Here is a 12,898-nt window from a genome sequence, read left to right on the forward strand (position 1 = left end):
CTTATGGCAGAAAGTGAAGAGGAACTAAAAAGCCTCTTGATGAAAGTGAAAGAGGAGAGTGAAAAAGTTGGCTTAAAGCTCAACATTCAGAAAACGAAGATCATGGCATCTGTTCCCATCACTTCTTGGGAAATAGATGAGGAAACAGTGGAAACAGTGTCAGACTTTATTTTTTAGGCTCCAAAATCACTGCAGATGCTGGCTGCAGTCATGAAATTAAAAGACGCTTACTCTTTGGAAGGAAAATTATGACCAACCTAGACAGTATATTGAAAAGCAGAGATATTACTTTGCCAACAAAGGTTGGTCTAGTCAAGGCTATGGTTTTTCCAGTGGTCATGTATGGATATGAGAGTTGGACTGTGAAGAAAGCTGAGCACTGAAGAATTGATGCTTTTGAACTGTGGTGTTGGAGAAGACTCTTGAGAGCCCCTTGGACTGCAAGGAGATCCAATCAGCCCATCTTAAAGGAGATCAGTCCTGGGTGTTCATTGGAAGGACAGATGCTGAAGCTGAAACTCCAATACTTTGGCCACCTTATGCGAAGAGTTGACTCATTGGAAAAGACCCTGATGCTTGGAGGGCTTGGGGGCAGGAGGAGAAGGGGACGACAGAGGATGAGATGGCTGGATGGCATCACCGACTCGATGGACATGAGTTTGAGTGAACTCCAGGAGTTGGTGATGGACAGGGAGGCCTGGCGTGCTGTGATTCTTGGGGTCGCAAATAGTCAGACATGACTGAGCGACTGAACTGAAGTGACTAACACTCTGAATGGGCTAAGTAGCAAAATGGAGAGCACAAAGGAGAGAATCGTAGAACCTGAAGAAACAGCAATAGATATTACTCAACTTGAATAGGAGAAAAACTACCGGAAAAAATAAACCAGTAATGAGAAGCCAAGACCAGTATCACAAGGGCTAACAGTCATGATATCAGATTCCCAGAAGAGGAAAAGCTAGGGACACAAAGATATTTGATAAAATTTGGCTTAAAATCCCTCAAGTTTGGTGAAATACATAAATGTATTCAAGAAGCTCAAGATTCAAGACTCAAGAAGCTCCATGAGCCCCAAATAAACCCAAAGAAATACAAGCCAAGACATATAATCCAATCACTGAAAACTAAAAAGAAAGACAAAACTCTTGACATCAGGGCATAACTTTGAGGCATTCAAACAACTACTGACTTCTCTGCAGAAACAGTGGAGACCAGAAAAAACAAAACAGAATAACATGTTTTAGGCATTGAAATAATTGACAACCCAGAATTCCAAATCCAGTGAACTTTCAAGAATGAAGATAAAGAAAAGACAGTCTTAGATGAAGAAAGAAAAGAATCTTTTATCAGCAGATCTGACCTAGAAAAGTTACTACAAAATTCCTGAGCCAGATTGAACCTGGGAGATCAGAAGTAAAGGAAAAGCAACAGAATTGGTAAATATTTGGTTGAATAAAACCGACTCTTCTTTTCATTGTGAATTTTTGACCACTGAATGCAAAAATTGTACCACTGTCTAAGGAAGCTTGCCATACACGGCGCCGTTATGTATGACAACGATAACCTAAAAGGGAGAAGGCACAGTGACCCATGTGGTATGACAAAGACCCACTGCTCCATTCAACTGCAGTCAGCCTCCTAAACCTCTCCTGGGCCCATCAGGGTGAAAGTGAAAGTGAAAGTCACTCAGTCGTGTCCGACTCTTTGCGACTCCATGGACTATACAGTCCATGGAATTCTCCAGGGCAGAATACTGGAATGGGTAGCCTTTCCCTTCTCCAGGGGGTCTTCCCAATCCAGGGATCAAACCCAGGTCTCCTGCATTGCAGGTGGATTCTTTACTAGCTGAACCACAAGGGAAGCCCAAGAATACTGGAGTGGGTAGCCTAACCCTTTTCCAGCAGATCTTCCTGACCCAGGAATCAAACTGCATTGCAGGCAGATTCTTTACAAACTGAGCTAAAGTGTACTTCCTATGAAAGCCAGTTTTAGCAAGAACTCAGCTAAGTCAGTTTAGTGAGAGGCCCCTCCACTCGGATATCTGCTCACCCTCCTATCTGTCCGGTTCCTCGTCCCCTGCCACCTCGCTGGTGATGGCTGACCACCCACCCAGCCAGCCTTCAGTACAAATCCTGTTAAGATCCTGTTTAGCCAGGATCCCCCTGACCCATGAGGTTTCCTCTTAGTAAACTTCCATCCAGTGACCCCCACTGCTCCTTGGCTGTCACCCCCTCTTGCTGATGCTCTTTTCAGGGCTGAGCCCAGTCTCTCTGCCTTCTGCATATCCCACGAGGGGTCCCTACGCCCATCATGTGGGTCCTTGTCAGCCTCAGCACTTACATGAGCGATGATTACCTTTTCTTTGCAGTAGTAGGAGTTCTGTGTCCTGCTGGAAGTGTCACAATGTTGAGTCTAAGTAGATCTCAAACCGTGAACCATGTATTTTGTAATCCTTAGACCAATTACTAAAAACTGCAAGATGTATGTTCAAAAACTCAGCAGACAAATTAAAATGGAATACTAAAAAAAATGACCCCAAACAGGGCAGTTGGATGAAAGCCAAGCAATGAGAAACTGAGGGCCAGAACCGTAAGCAAATAACAAATGAGAGGTTTAAATTCAAACATATCAACAGTCACATTAAATGTACATGGTGCTCTAAATATAACAATTAGAAGACAAACTTCAAATTAGATTAAAAAAACATACATGATCCAACTATGTGCTATCTACAGGGCTTCCTTGGTGGCTCAGAAGGTAAAGAATCTGCCTGCAATGCGGGAGAATCTGGTTCAATCCCTGGGTCGGGAAGATCCCTTGGAGGAGGGCATGGCAACCCTCTCCAGTATTCTTGCCTGGAGAATTCCATGGACAAAGGAGCCTGGAAGGTTACAGTCTATGGGGTCGCAAAGAGTCGGACATGACTGAGCGACTCACACACACACGTGCTATCTATAAGAAACTCACTTCAAATACAGTTACATGGCAGGTTAGGAGCAAAGGGATAGAACAATATATGCCATGCAAACATCAATCAGAAGAAACCAAGCCATAGATCAGGAAGAGTCTATATTAATACAAACAAAATAAATTTAACAGCAGAATGTTACCAGCAGCTTCATGGTTGTTCAGTCACTAAGTCGTGTCCAACTCTTGCAACCCCGTGGACTGCAGAATGCCAAGCTCCTCTGTCCTCCACTATCTCCTGGAGTTTGCTCAAATTCATGTCCATTAAGTCAGTGGTAATATCTAACCATCTCATCTTCTGCTGCTCCCTTCTCCTTTTGCCTTCAATCTTTCCCAGCATCAGGGTCTTTTCCAATAATTAGACTCTTCGCATCATGTGGCCAATGCATTAGAGCTTTAGCTTTAGCGTTAGTCCTTCCAGTGAATCTTCAGGATTGATTTCCCTTAGGATTGACTGGTTTGATCTTCTTACAGTCCAAGGGACTCTCAAGAGTCTTCTCCAGCACCACAATTTGAAAGCATCAATTCTTCAGTGCTCAGCCTTCTTTATGGCCCACCTCTCACATCCATACGTGACTGCTGGAAAAATCATAGCTTTGATTAAATGGACCTTTGTCAGCAAAGTGATGTTTCTGCTTTTTAATACTCTGTCTAGGTTTGTCACAGCTTTCCTTCCAAGGAGCAAGCGTCTTTGAATTTCATGGCTGCAATCACCATCTGCAGTGATTTTGGAGCCCAAGGAAAGAAAATCTGTCCCTGCTTCCACTTTTCCCCCTTATATTTGCCATGAAGTGATGGAATCAGATGCCACGACCTCAGTTTTTGAATGTTGAGTTTTAAGCCAGCCTTTTCACTTCCCTCTTTCACCCTCATCAAGAGGCTCTTTAGTTCCTCTTCACTTTCTGCCATTAGAGTTGTATCATATGCTTATATGAGATTGTTGATATTTCTCCCAGAAATCTTGATTCCAGCTTATGATTCATCCAGCCCGGGATTTAATATGATGTACTCTGTATATAAGTTAAATAAGCAGGGTGACAGCATACAGCCTTGTCGTATTCCTTTCCCAATTTTGAACCAGTCAGTTGTTCCAGGTCTGGTTCTAACTGTTGCTTCTTGACCCGCGTATAGGTTTCTCAGGAGACAGGTAAGGTGGTCTGGTATTCCTATCTCTTTAAAAAATTTTCACAGTTTGCTGTGATCCACACAGTCAAAAGCTTTTGTGTAGTCAGTAAGCAGAAGTAGATGTTTTTGTACAATTCTCTTGCCTTCTCTGTGATCCAACAAATGTTGACAATTTGATCTCTGGTTCTTCTGCCTTTTCTAAACCCAGCTCGTACACCCGGAAATTCTCAGTTCATGTACTGCTTAAGCCTAACTGGAAGGATTCTGAGCATTACCTTACTAGCATGTGAAATGAGTGCAATTGGACAGCAGTTTAAACATTCTTTGGCACTGCTTCTTCTTTGGATTAGAATGAAAACTGACATTTTCCAGTCCTGTGGCCACTGCTGAGTTTTCCAAATTTGCTGACATATTGAGCACAGCACTTTTAACAGCATCATCTTTTAGGATTTTAAATAGTTCAGGTGGAATTCCATCACCTCCACTAGCTTTGTTTGTAAAAATGCTTCCTGAGGTCTACTGACTTCACATTCCAGGGATGTCTGGCTCTAGGTAAGTGACCACACCATCGTGGTTATCCAGGTCATTAAGACCTTTTTTTGTATAGTTCTTCTGTGTATTCTTGCCACCTCTTCTTAATCTCTTCTGCTTCTTTAGGTCCATACCATTTCTATCCTTTATTATTCCCATCCTTGCATGAAATGTTCCCTTGGTATCTCCAGTTTTCTTGAAGAGCCTCTAGTCTTTCCCATTTTATTGTTTTCCTCTATTTCTTTGCATTGTTTATTGAAGAAGGCCTTACATGATGATAAAAGTCAATTCACCAACAAGGCAGAGCAATTATAAATGTGTGTTCACCAAGCATCAGACTTTCAAAGTCCACAAAACAAAAGACCAATAGGGAATTCCCTGGGGGTCCACGGGCTGGGGTTCTGTACTCTCACTCCTGCGGGCCTGTGTTCAATCCATGGTCAGGGAACTAAAATCCCACAAGCTGCGCACGACTGACAGGAGAAACAGACAAACAATTCTGGCTGGCGAATTCAACACTCCTCACGTGGTACTAGAACTCGTAGTCAGAAAACCAGCACAGATACGAGAGAGACCTGAACACCATCATCAACCGTTTTCATCTAAGGGACATTTACACCCCAACCAAAATCAGCAGAATACACACTGTTCAAGTGCACCAGAACAGTCACCAAGAAAGACCACATTCTGAGTCATAAAACACATCTCAACAAATTTATAAAAACGGAAATAATACTGAGTATGTTTTCTGACTGCTGCTGCTGCTAAGTCGCTTCAGTCGTGTCCGACTCTGTGTGACCCCATAGACAGCAGCCCACCAGGCCCCTCCGTCCCCAGGATTCTCCAGGCAAGAACACTGGAATGGGTTGCCACTTCCTTCTCCAATGCATGAAAGTGAAAAATGAAAGTGAAGTCACTCAGTCGAGTCCGACTCTTCAAGACCCCAGGGCTGTAGCCTACCAGGCTCCCCCGTCCATGGGATTTTCCAGGCAAGAGTACTGGAGTGGGTTGCCATTTCCTTCATTTCTGACTGCGGTGGAATTAAATTAGAAATCAATGAAAGAAAAAATTTTAAAACTTGGAAAATAAACAACATACTTCTAACTTATCCATCAATCAAAGAAAAAGTTTTAAGAGAAATTAGAAAATATTTTGAATATAGAAAATATTTAGAATATAATGAAAATTAAAATACAATGTATCAAAATTTCAGAGGTAAGGTTTCCTTGGTGGCTCAGTGGTATTCACCTGCAATGCAGGAGTCATGGGTTTGATCCCTGGGTTGGGAAGATCTCTTGGAGAAGAAAATGGCAACCCATTCCAGCATTCTTGCCTGGAAAATTCCATGGACAGAGGAGCCTGGTGAGCTACAGTTCATGGGGTTCCAAGAGTCCGACATGACTTAGCAACTAAACCACCAAAGCTAAAGCAACGCTTAAAGGGAAGTTCATATCATTAAATGCATATATTAGAAAAAAGGGAGTCTCAAATCAATAACCTAATGTTTTACCTTAAGAAAAAAGAAAAAGAGAAAAGTAAGCCAAAAGCAAGTAGAAGAACCAATATAGATAAAAACTGAAACCAATTAAAATTGAAAAGAGAAAAGAAATAGAGAAAAATCAAGGAATTCTGAAGTGAATTAAAAAAAAAAACATTTTAAAAATGGATAAAATTCTAGCAAGAATAACAAAGAAAAAAATAAATAGACAAATTATCAATATGTGTTGTGAGAAGGGTATCACTTTATACTAAGCAGACATTAAAAGGTCAATAAAGGAATACTGTGAAAAACGCCATGCATAAAGTATTCAATTTCTCAAAAACCACAATCTACCAAAACTCACCCCAAATGTAACAGATGATCTGAATCGTCTATAACTATTAGAGAAACTATATTCATAGTTAAAACCTTCCAAAAATAAAAAAAAGAAACCACTAGGCCTGATGGTTAGGTAGAAATTCTATAAAATACGTAACACCAATTATATGCAATCTTCTCTAGAAAATAAAAGAGGGAACACCTCCCAACTAATTGTATGATGCCAGCATTACCTTCATATGAAAGACAAAAAAAGTATAAGAAAACTACAGACTAAAATCCGTCACGAATACAGATGCAAAAATCCTCAACAAATGTCAGTAAAGCAAATCCAATACTATACAGAAAGAATGATATACCATAACCAAGTGGGTGTGTCCTGGAAATGCAAGGCTGGTTCAATATTAGAAAAATCATGCAGGGACTTCACTGGTTAAGAATCCACTGGGCAATGCAAGGGACAAGGGTTTGACCCCTGGTTGGGGAACTAAGGTGCCACATGCGGGCTACAGTTCATGGGGTCGCAGCCAGAGCCCGTGCAGCACAGTGAGAGACTGTCGCATGAGGCAACCAAGATTCCGAGTACCACAACTAAGACCCAATACAGCCAAATAAATAAGTAAATGTTAAAAAAAGAAAAATCATTCAGTGCAATCACCATGTGAGTTAGTTGCTCAGTTGTGTCTGATCCCGTGGACTGCAGCCTGCCAAGCTCCTCTGTCCAGGGGATTCTCCAGGCAAGAATACTGGCGTGGGCTGTCATTCCATTCTTGAGGGGATCTTCCCAACGCAGGGATCGAACTCGGGTTTTCTGCATTACAGGCAGATTCTTTACTATCTGAGCCACTAGGGAAGGCCATAATCCATCATATTAGCAGCCAAATAAGGAAGAAGAAATTAATGCAGAAAAGACATTTGAAAATATCCATTCATGAGAAAAAACTCTCAGCATATAAAAAACGGAATGGGATCTACAGAAAGTCTAGCTACTGTCATGCTTCCAGTGAAAGACCTAATACCTTCCCCATAAGATCGGAAATAAGATAAGGACATTCACTCTTACTACTCCTATTTGACATCATACGGGAAATCCTAGTCAGGGCAATAAGTAAAGAAAAAGAAATGAGGGATACAGTTTGTAAAAGAAACAAATTTGTTCTATTTGCGACTGCGTATATAGAAAACCTCAAGGAAAAATAATTTTTAAAAAGTCCTAAAGCTAAAAAGTAGGAAGTCAAGAAATACCTGGAGTAACAAGCATTTTTGGCCTTGGAGTACAGAATGAAGCAGGGCAAAGGCTAATAGAGTTTTGCCAAGAGAACGCAACACAGTGGTCATAGCAAATACCCTCTTCCAACAACACCAGAGAAGACTTCACATGGACATCACCAGATGGGCAACACAAAAATCAGACTGATTATATTCTTTGCAGCCAAAGATGGAGAAGCTTTATACGGTCAGCAAAAACAAGACCGGGAGCTCACTGTGGCTCAGATCATGAACTCCTTATTGCCAAATTCAGACTTAAATTGAAAAGAGTAGGGAAAATCACTAGACCATTCAGGTATGACCTAAATCAAATCCCTTACAATTATATAATGGAAGTGAGAAATAGATTCAAGGGATTAGATCTGACTGACAGAGTGCCTGAAGAACTATGGATGGAGGTTCGTGACATTGTACAGGAGGCAGTGATCAAGACTATCCCCAAGAAAAAGAAATGCAAAAAAGGGAAAATGGTTGTCTGAGGAGGTCTTACAAATAGGTGTGAAAATAAGAGAAGCAAAAGGCAAAGGAGAAAAGAAAAGACATACCCAATTGAATGCAGAGTTCCAAAGAATAGCAAGGAGAGAAAGAAAGCCTTCCTAAGTGATCAGTGCAAAGAAATAGAGGAAAACAATAGAGTAGGAAAGACTAGAGATCTCTTCAAGAAAATCAGAGATACCAAGGGAATATTTCATGCAAAGATGGGCATAATAAAGGACAGAAATGGTACGGACCTAACAGAAGCAGAAGATATTAAGAAGAGGTGGCAAGAATACGTAGAACTATACAAAAAAGATCTTCATGACCCAGATAATCATGATGGTGTTATCACTCACCTAGAGCCAGACATCCTGGAATGTGAAGTCAAGTGGGCCTTAGGAAGCATCACTACGAACAAAGCTAGTGGAGGTGATGGAATTCCAGTTGAGCTATTTCAAATCCTGAAAGATGATGCTGTGAAAGTGCTGCACTCAACATGCCAACAAATTTGGAGAACTCAGCAGTGGCCACAGGACTGGAAATGGTCAGTTTTCATTCCAATCCCAAAGAAAGGCAATGCCAAAGAATGCTCCAACTACTGCACAATTGCACTCATCCCACACGCTAGTAAAGTAGTCCTCAAAATTCTCCAAGCCAGGCTTCAACAATACATGAACCATGAACTTCCAGATGTTCAAGCTGGTTTTAGAAAAGGCAGAGGAACCAGAGATTAAATTGCCAACATCTATTGGGTCATCAAAAAAGCAAGAGATTTCCAGAAAAACATCCACTTCTGCTTTATTGACTATGCCAAAGCCTTTGCCTGTGTGGATCACAACAAACTGTGGAAAATTCTTAAAGAGATGGGAATACCAGACCACCTGACCTGTATCCTGAGAAAGCTGTATGTGGGTCAAGAGGCAAGAGTTGGAACTGGATATGGAAGAACAGACTGGTTCCTAATCGGGAAAGGAGTACATTAAGGCTGTATATTGTCACACTGCTTATTTAACTTATATGCAGAGTACATCATGAGAAACACTGGATTGGGTGAAGCACAAGCTGGAATTAAGACTGCTGGGAGAAATGTCAATAACCTCAGATATGCAGATGACACCACCCTTATGGCAGAAAGAGAAGAAGAATCAAAGAGCCTCTTGATAAAAGTGAAAGCGGAGAGTGAAAAAGTTGGCTTAAAACACAGCATTTAGAAAACTAAGATCAATGGCATATGGTTCCATCACTTCGTGGCAAATAGATGGGGAAACAATGGAAACAGTGACAGACTTTATTTTTTTGGGCTCCCAAATCACTGCAGATGGTGACTGTAGCCATGAAATTAAAAGACGCTTGCTCCTTGGAAGAAAAGCTATGACCAACCAAGACAACATATTAAAAAGTAAGAGACATTACTTTGCCAACAAAGGTCCATCTAGTCAAAGCTATGGTTTTTCCAGTAGTCATGTGTGGATGTGAGAGTTAGACCATAAAGAAAACTGAGCACCAAAGAATTGATACTTTTGAACTGTGGCATTAGAGAAGACTCTTGAGACTCCCTTGGACTGCAAGGAGATCCAACCGGTCTATCCTAAGGGAAATCAGTCCTGAATATTCATTGAAAGGACTGATGCTGAAGCTGAAACTCCAATACTTTGGCCACGTGATGCTAAGAACTGACTCACTGGAAAAGACCACAGTGCTGGGAAAGATTGAAGGTGGGAGGAGAAGGGGAGGACAGAGGATGAGATGGTTGGATGGCATCACCAACTCAATGGACATGAGTGTGAGTAAACTCCAGGAGTTGGTGATGGACAGGAAGGCCTGGCATGCTGCAGTTCATGGGGTCGCAAAGAGTCAGACACAACTAAGCGACTGAACTGAAAGTTAAAAAATGAATTTACCAAGATACAAAGTGAATAGCTTGAATCAACCGTATTTCTATATACTAGTGATAAATTAGAAACAAAACCCAAAAAAATTCTGACCTTACTTACAATCATTGAAAAAGAGAAGAAGGAGTAAGAGATGGAGAAAGGAGGAAATATTCAGGTATGAATCTAACAGAACATGTACAGCAGCAGCATGCTGAAGATCTCACTCACACAACCCCTGCCAAAGCAGAACTAAATGGGGAGGTGTACCAGGTTTACAGATCGAAAGAATCCTCAGAGTAGAGATGTCAGCTCTCCCCAAACTGATATATAGTTGAATGCAATTTTCACCAAGCTCCCAAAAGGATTTTTTGTAGATATAGGCAAACTATTTCTAAAATGGTATGGGCAAGCAAAAGAACTAGAACAGCCAAAAAACCTTTGAATAAGAATAAAGTTGCTAGATTAACACTACAATTTTGAGATTTACTATAAAGTCACAGTGGTCAAGACTGTGATACTGCAGAAGAACAGATACACATACAGTGGAAGAAAATATATCTGGGGTCTCAGCAGTAAAGAATTCGTCTGGAATGCTGGAGTCGTGGGTTCGGTCCCTGGGTGTGGAAGATCGGCTAGAGAAGGAAATGGCAGCCCACTCTAGTATTCTTGCCTGGGAAATCCCAGAGGAGATGGACAGAGGAGCCTGGCAGGCTACCCTTGGGGTGCAAAAGAGTCAGGACTGAGCAACTAAACAACACATATATTCAAATAGGTATATACTTTACAAACAAGAAAGAGTAGTCTTCTCAGCAAATAGCATATGAACAACTGGACCTCCATATGGACAAAATAAGACCCCTGATGAGCCTGCACGGGGGGAAGTCACCACATGGTGTCACTGCACGGAGGTGGGGTGGCAGGGTGTGCAGGCAGTGAGCCAAGGACCGGCAGGAGTGGACGCCCACTTGGGGCCACCGTCAGGAGGGTGAGCCCGCATGCATGGAGAAGGACAGGTGCACTGGGCACAGGCCAGCGGGCTTTCCTGACTCAGGTATTTTTGCAAATTTCCGTTAAGTTTGAAGTGATTTCCAATTAGATGTTAACAAAACCCCTGAACCACATCACCAGTAGGCCCCCTGACTTCTGAACATTACAGTCCCTCCTGTCTGGACTGTGTGGAGTGTGGGCATCCATCAGATGAGAGCTGGAGGGTTTTGCTGCGAGTCCCAGGTCAGGGACATAACCAGTACTTTTCAGCAACGTGTTCAGACCAGGTGTGTACCTGGGAGCCCGCGTCCTCCTCTACCGCCGCCAGCAGTGCACAGTACCTGCGTCCAGCTCCCCCAGCAAGGCCTGAGCCCAGGTGCCGTGCCTCTGGGCCTCACCCTGCCACTTTGTCCCACTAAGCGCGGGGAGCTGGGCGGAGGCTCCATGCAGGTTTTGCCCCCGTGTGGAGACTCGCTTTAATCTCTCTACAGGGTCCCTACAGGGGCAGGGCGGTGAGAAGTATCCAGAGACCAGCCCAGCCTTGGAGTGGGGGCACTGCCACCCCTCTCGTGAGCACAAGCATGGGGGGGAGGGCGGCGCGTGGCCGAGGGGGCAAAAGACCTGTTGGTGAGCCATCCAGACAGCTCCATTCCCACAGGCCCTTCGACTGAACTGGAAATGCTCCAGAGCACGCCGCCTAGAGCTCCAAGTCCCAAGCTTCCTCACCCTTACTGTCCCCAGGGCCCTGGAGCCCCACCCCTGTGGACCACTCATTTCCTTCTCTGACTGTCAAGGTGCTCAGGGCCCGGGCTGCCACTTCAGAGCCTCCTATTCTGAGCATGTTTCCGTGAGGAAGGCCCTACAGGCTGGAGCAGGAGCTGGCGGAGGGGGCGGGCTGCTCGCCCCACAGGCACGAAGTCATTAGGCTTGGCTGTGACTGAGAAGGGACCTGCTCCCCACCCCGTGTTCTCTCCAGCAGGTCCCAAGACATCTCACAGAAAGGTGCTCAGGCACCCGGAGGAGGGTGGTGCAAGGGCCCCCATGCTGTCTGTGCTGCTGATGCCTATGGGCCCAGCTATCCACACTGTTCCTCTGCTGGGGAGACCTCCTCCAGTGCGGGGTCCCTGGAAAAACACCAAAAATGGGGGTGGGCTGAGCGTCTGGAGGGGTGGTGCGGGGAGAAGGGTGTGGGGGGAAGCTGCCCCGATACTGCAGGGAGGGCTGGACGCTGGGGCAGGTGACTCGGGTGTGGGCAGGAGTCCATGAGGAGGCAGAGGGGACCTCAGGGAACAGGCCAAGAGCCAAAAAAGGATCCTGTGGATGTGAGTGTGGCCCTGCAGCTGGGCTGACGCTAGAGCCCAGGCAGAGCTTGGTCAAGGAGTGATGACCAGGGCTGGGGACCTCTAGGCCACCCTGAAATCTGCCCACACACTGTGGACATGAGCAAGGCTGGTCTAGAGGCCCATCATGCCTGGGAGGAGAGGCCAAGAGGGCACATGCCCAGCAAAAGCAACCCAGGTGAGAGGTTCTTGAGTTAAAGGAACACATACTTCTTGACTGTGGAGCCCTATACCAAGGTCATCTCCAGAACAACCGAGTCCCATAGCAACCATTGCCGTGAGCCCCCAGGATCTAAACCAGCAGCTCCCTGACCTCACATTAGCTAAAAATACCCACCTTATAGCACCCTAACCAATCACCTAATGCACTCTTCCAGCAGGAGCTTTGTCTTGAGGCTGTAAAAACTGGCTACTAGCCTACGAAAGGTGTCAGCTCACTGTCTCCCATCTTAATAAACTCCATTCTCCTCTCATTCTGCCTCATGTCTGGAAATTCTTTTCCAACCCAT

General features: G+C 44.0%; 1 protein-coding gene across 1 annotated transcript in view; it reads right to left on the bottom strand.

Annotated features, from left to right (window-relative positions):
• ACSF3 (acyl-CoA synthetase family member 3) overlaps nucleotides 1–12,898 on the bottom strand; it is a 42,580-nt gene that overhangs the window by 15,253 nt on the left and 14,429 nt on the right. The window lies entirely within an intron of this gene.

Source organism: Bison bison, unplaced genomic scaffold, assembly GCF_000754665.1.
Source record: "Bison bison bison isolate TAMUID 2011002044 unplaced genomic scaffold, Bison_UMD1.0 scf7180017864192, whole genome shotgun sequence".
Classification (NCBI taxonomy): domain Eukaryota; kingdom Metazoa; phylum Chordata; class Mammalia; order Artiodactyla; family Bovidae; genus Bison; species Bison bison.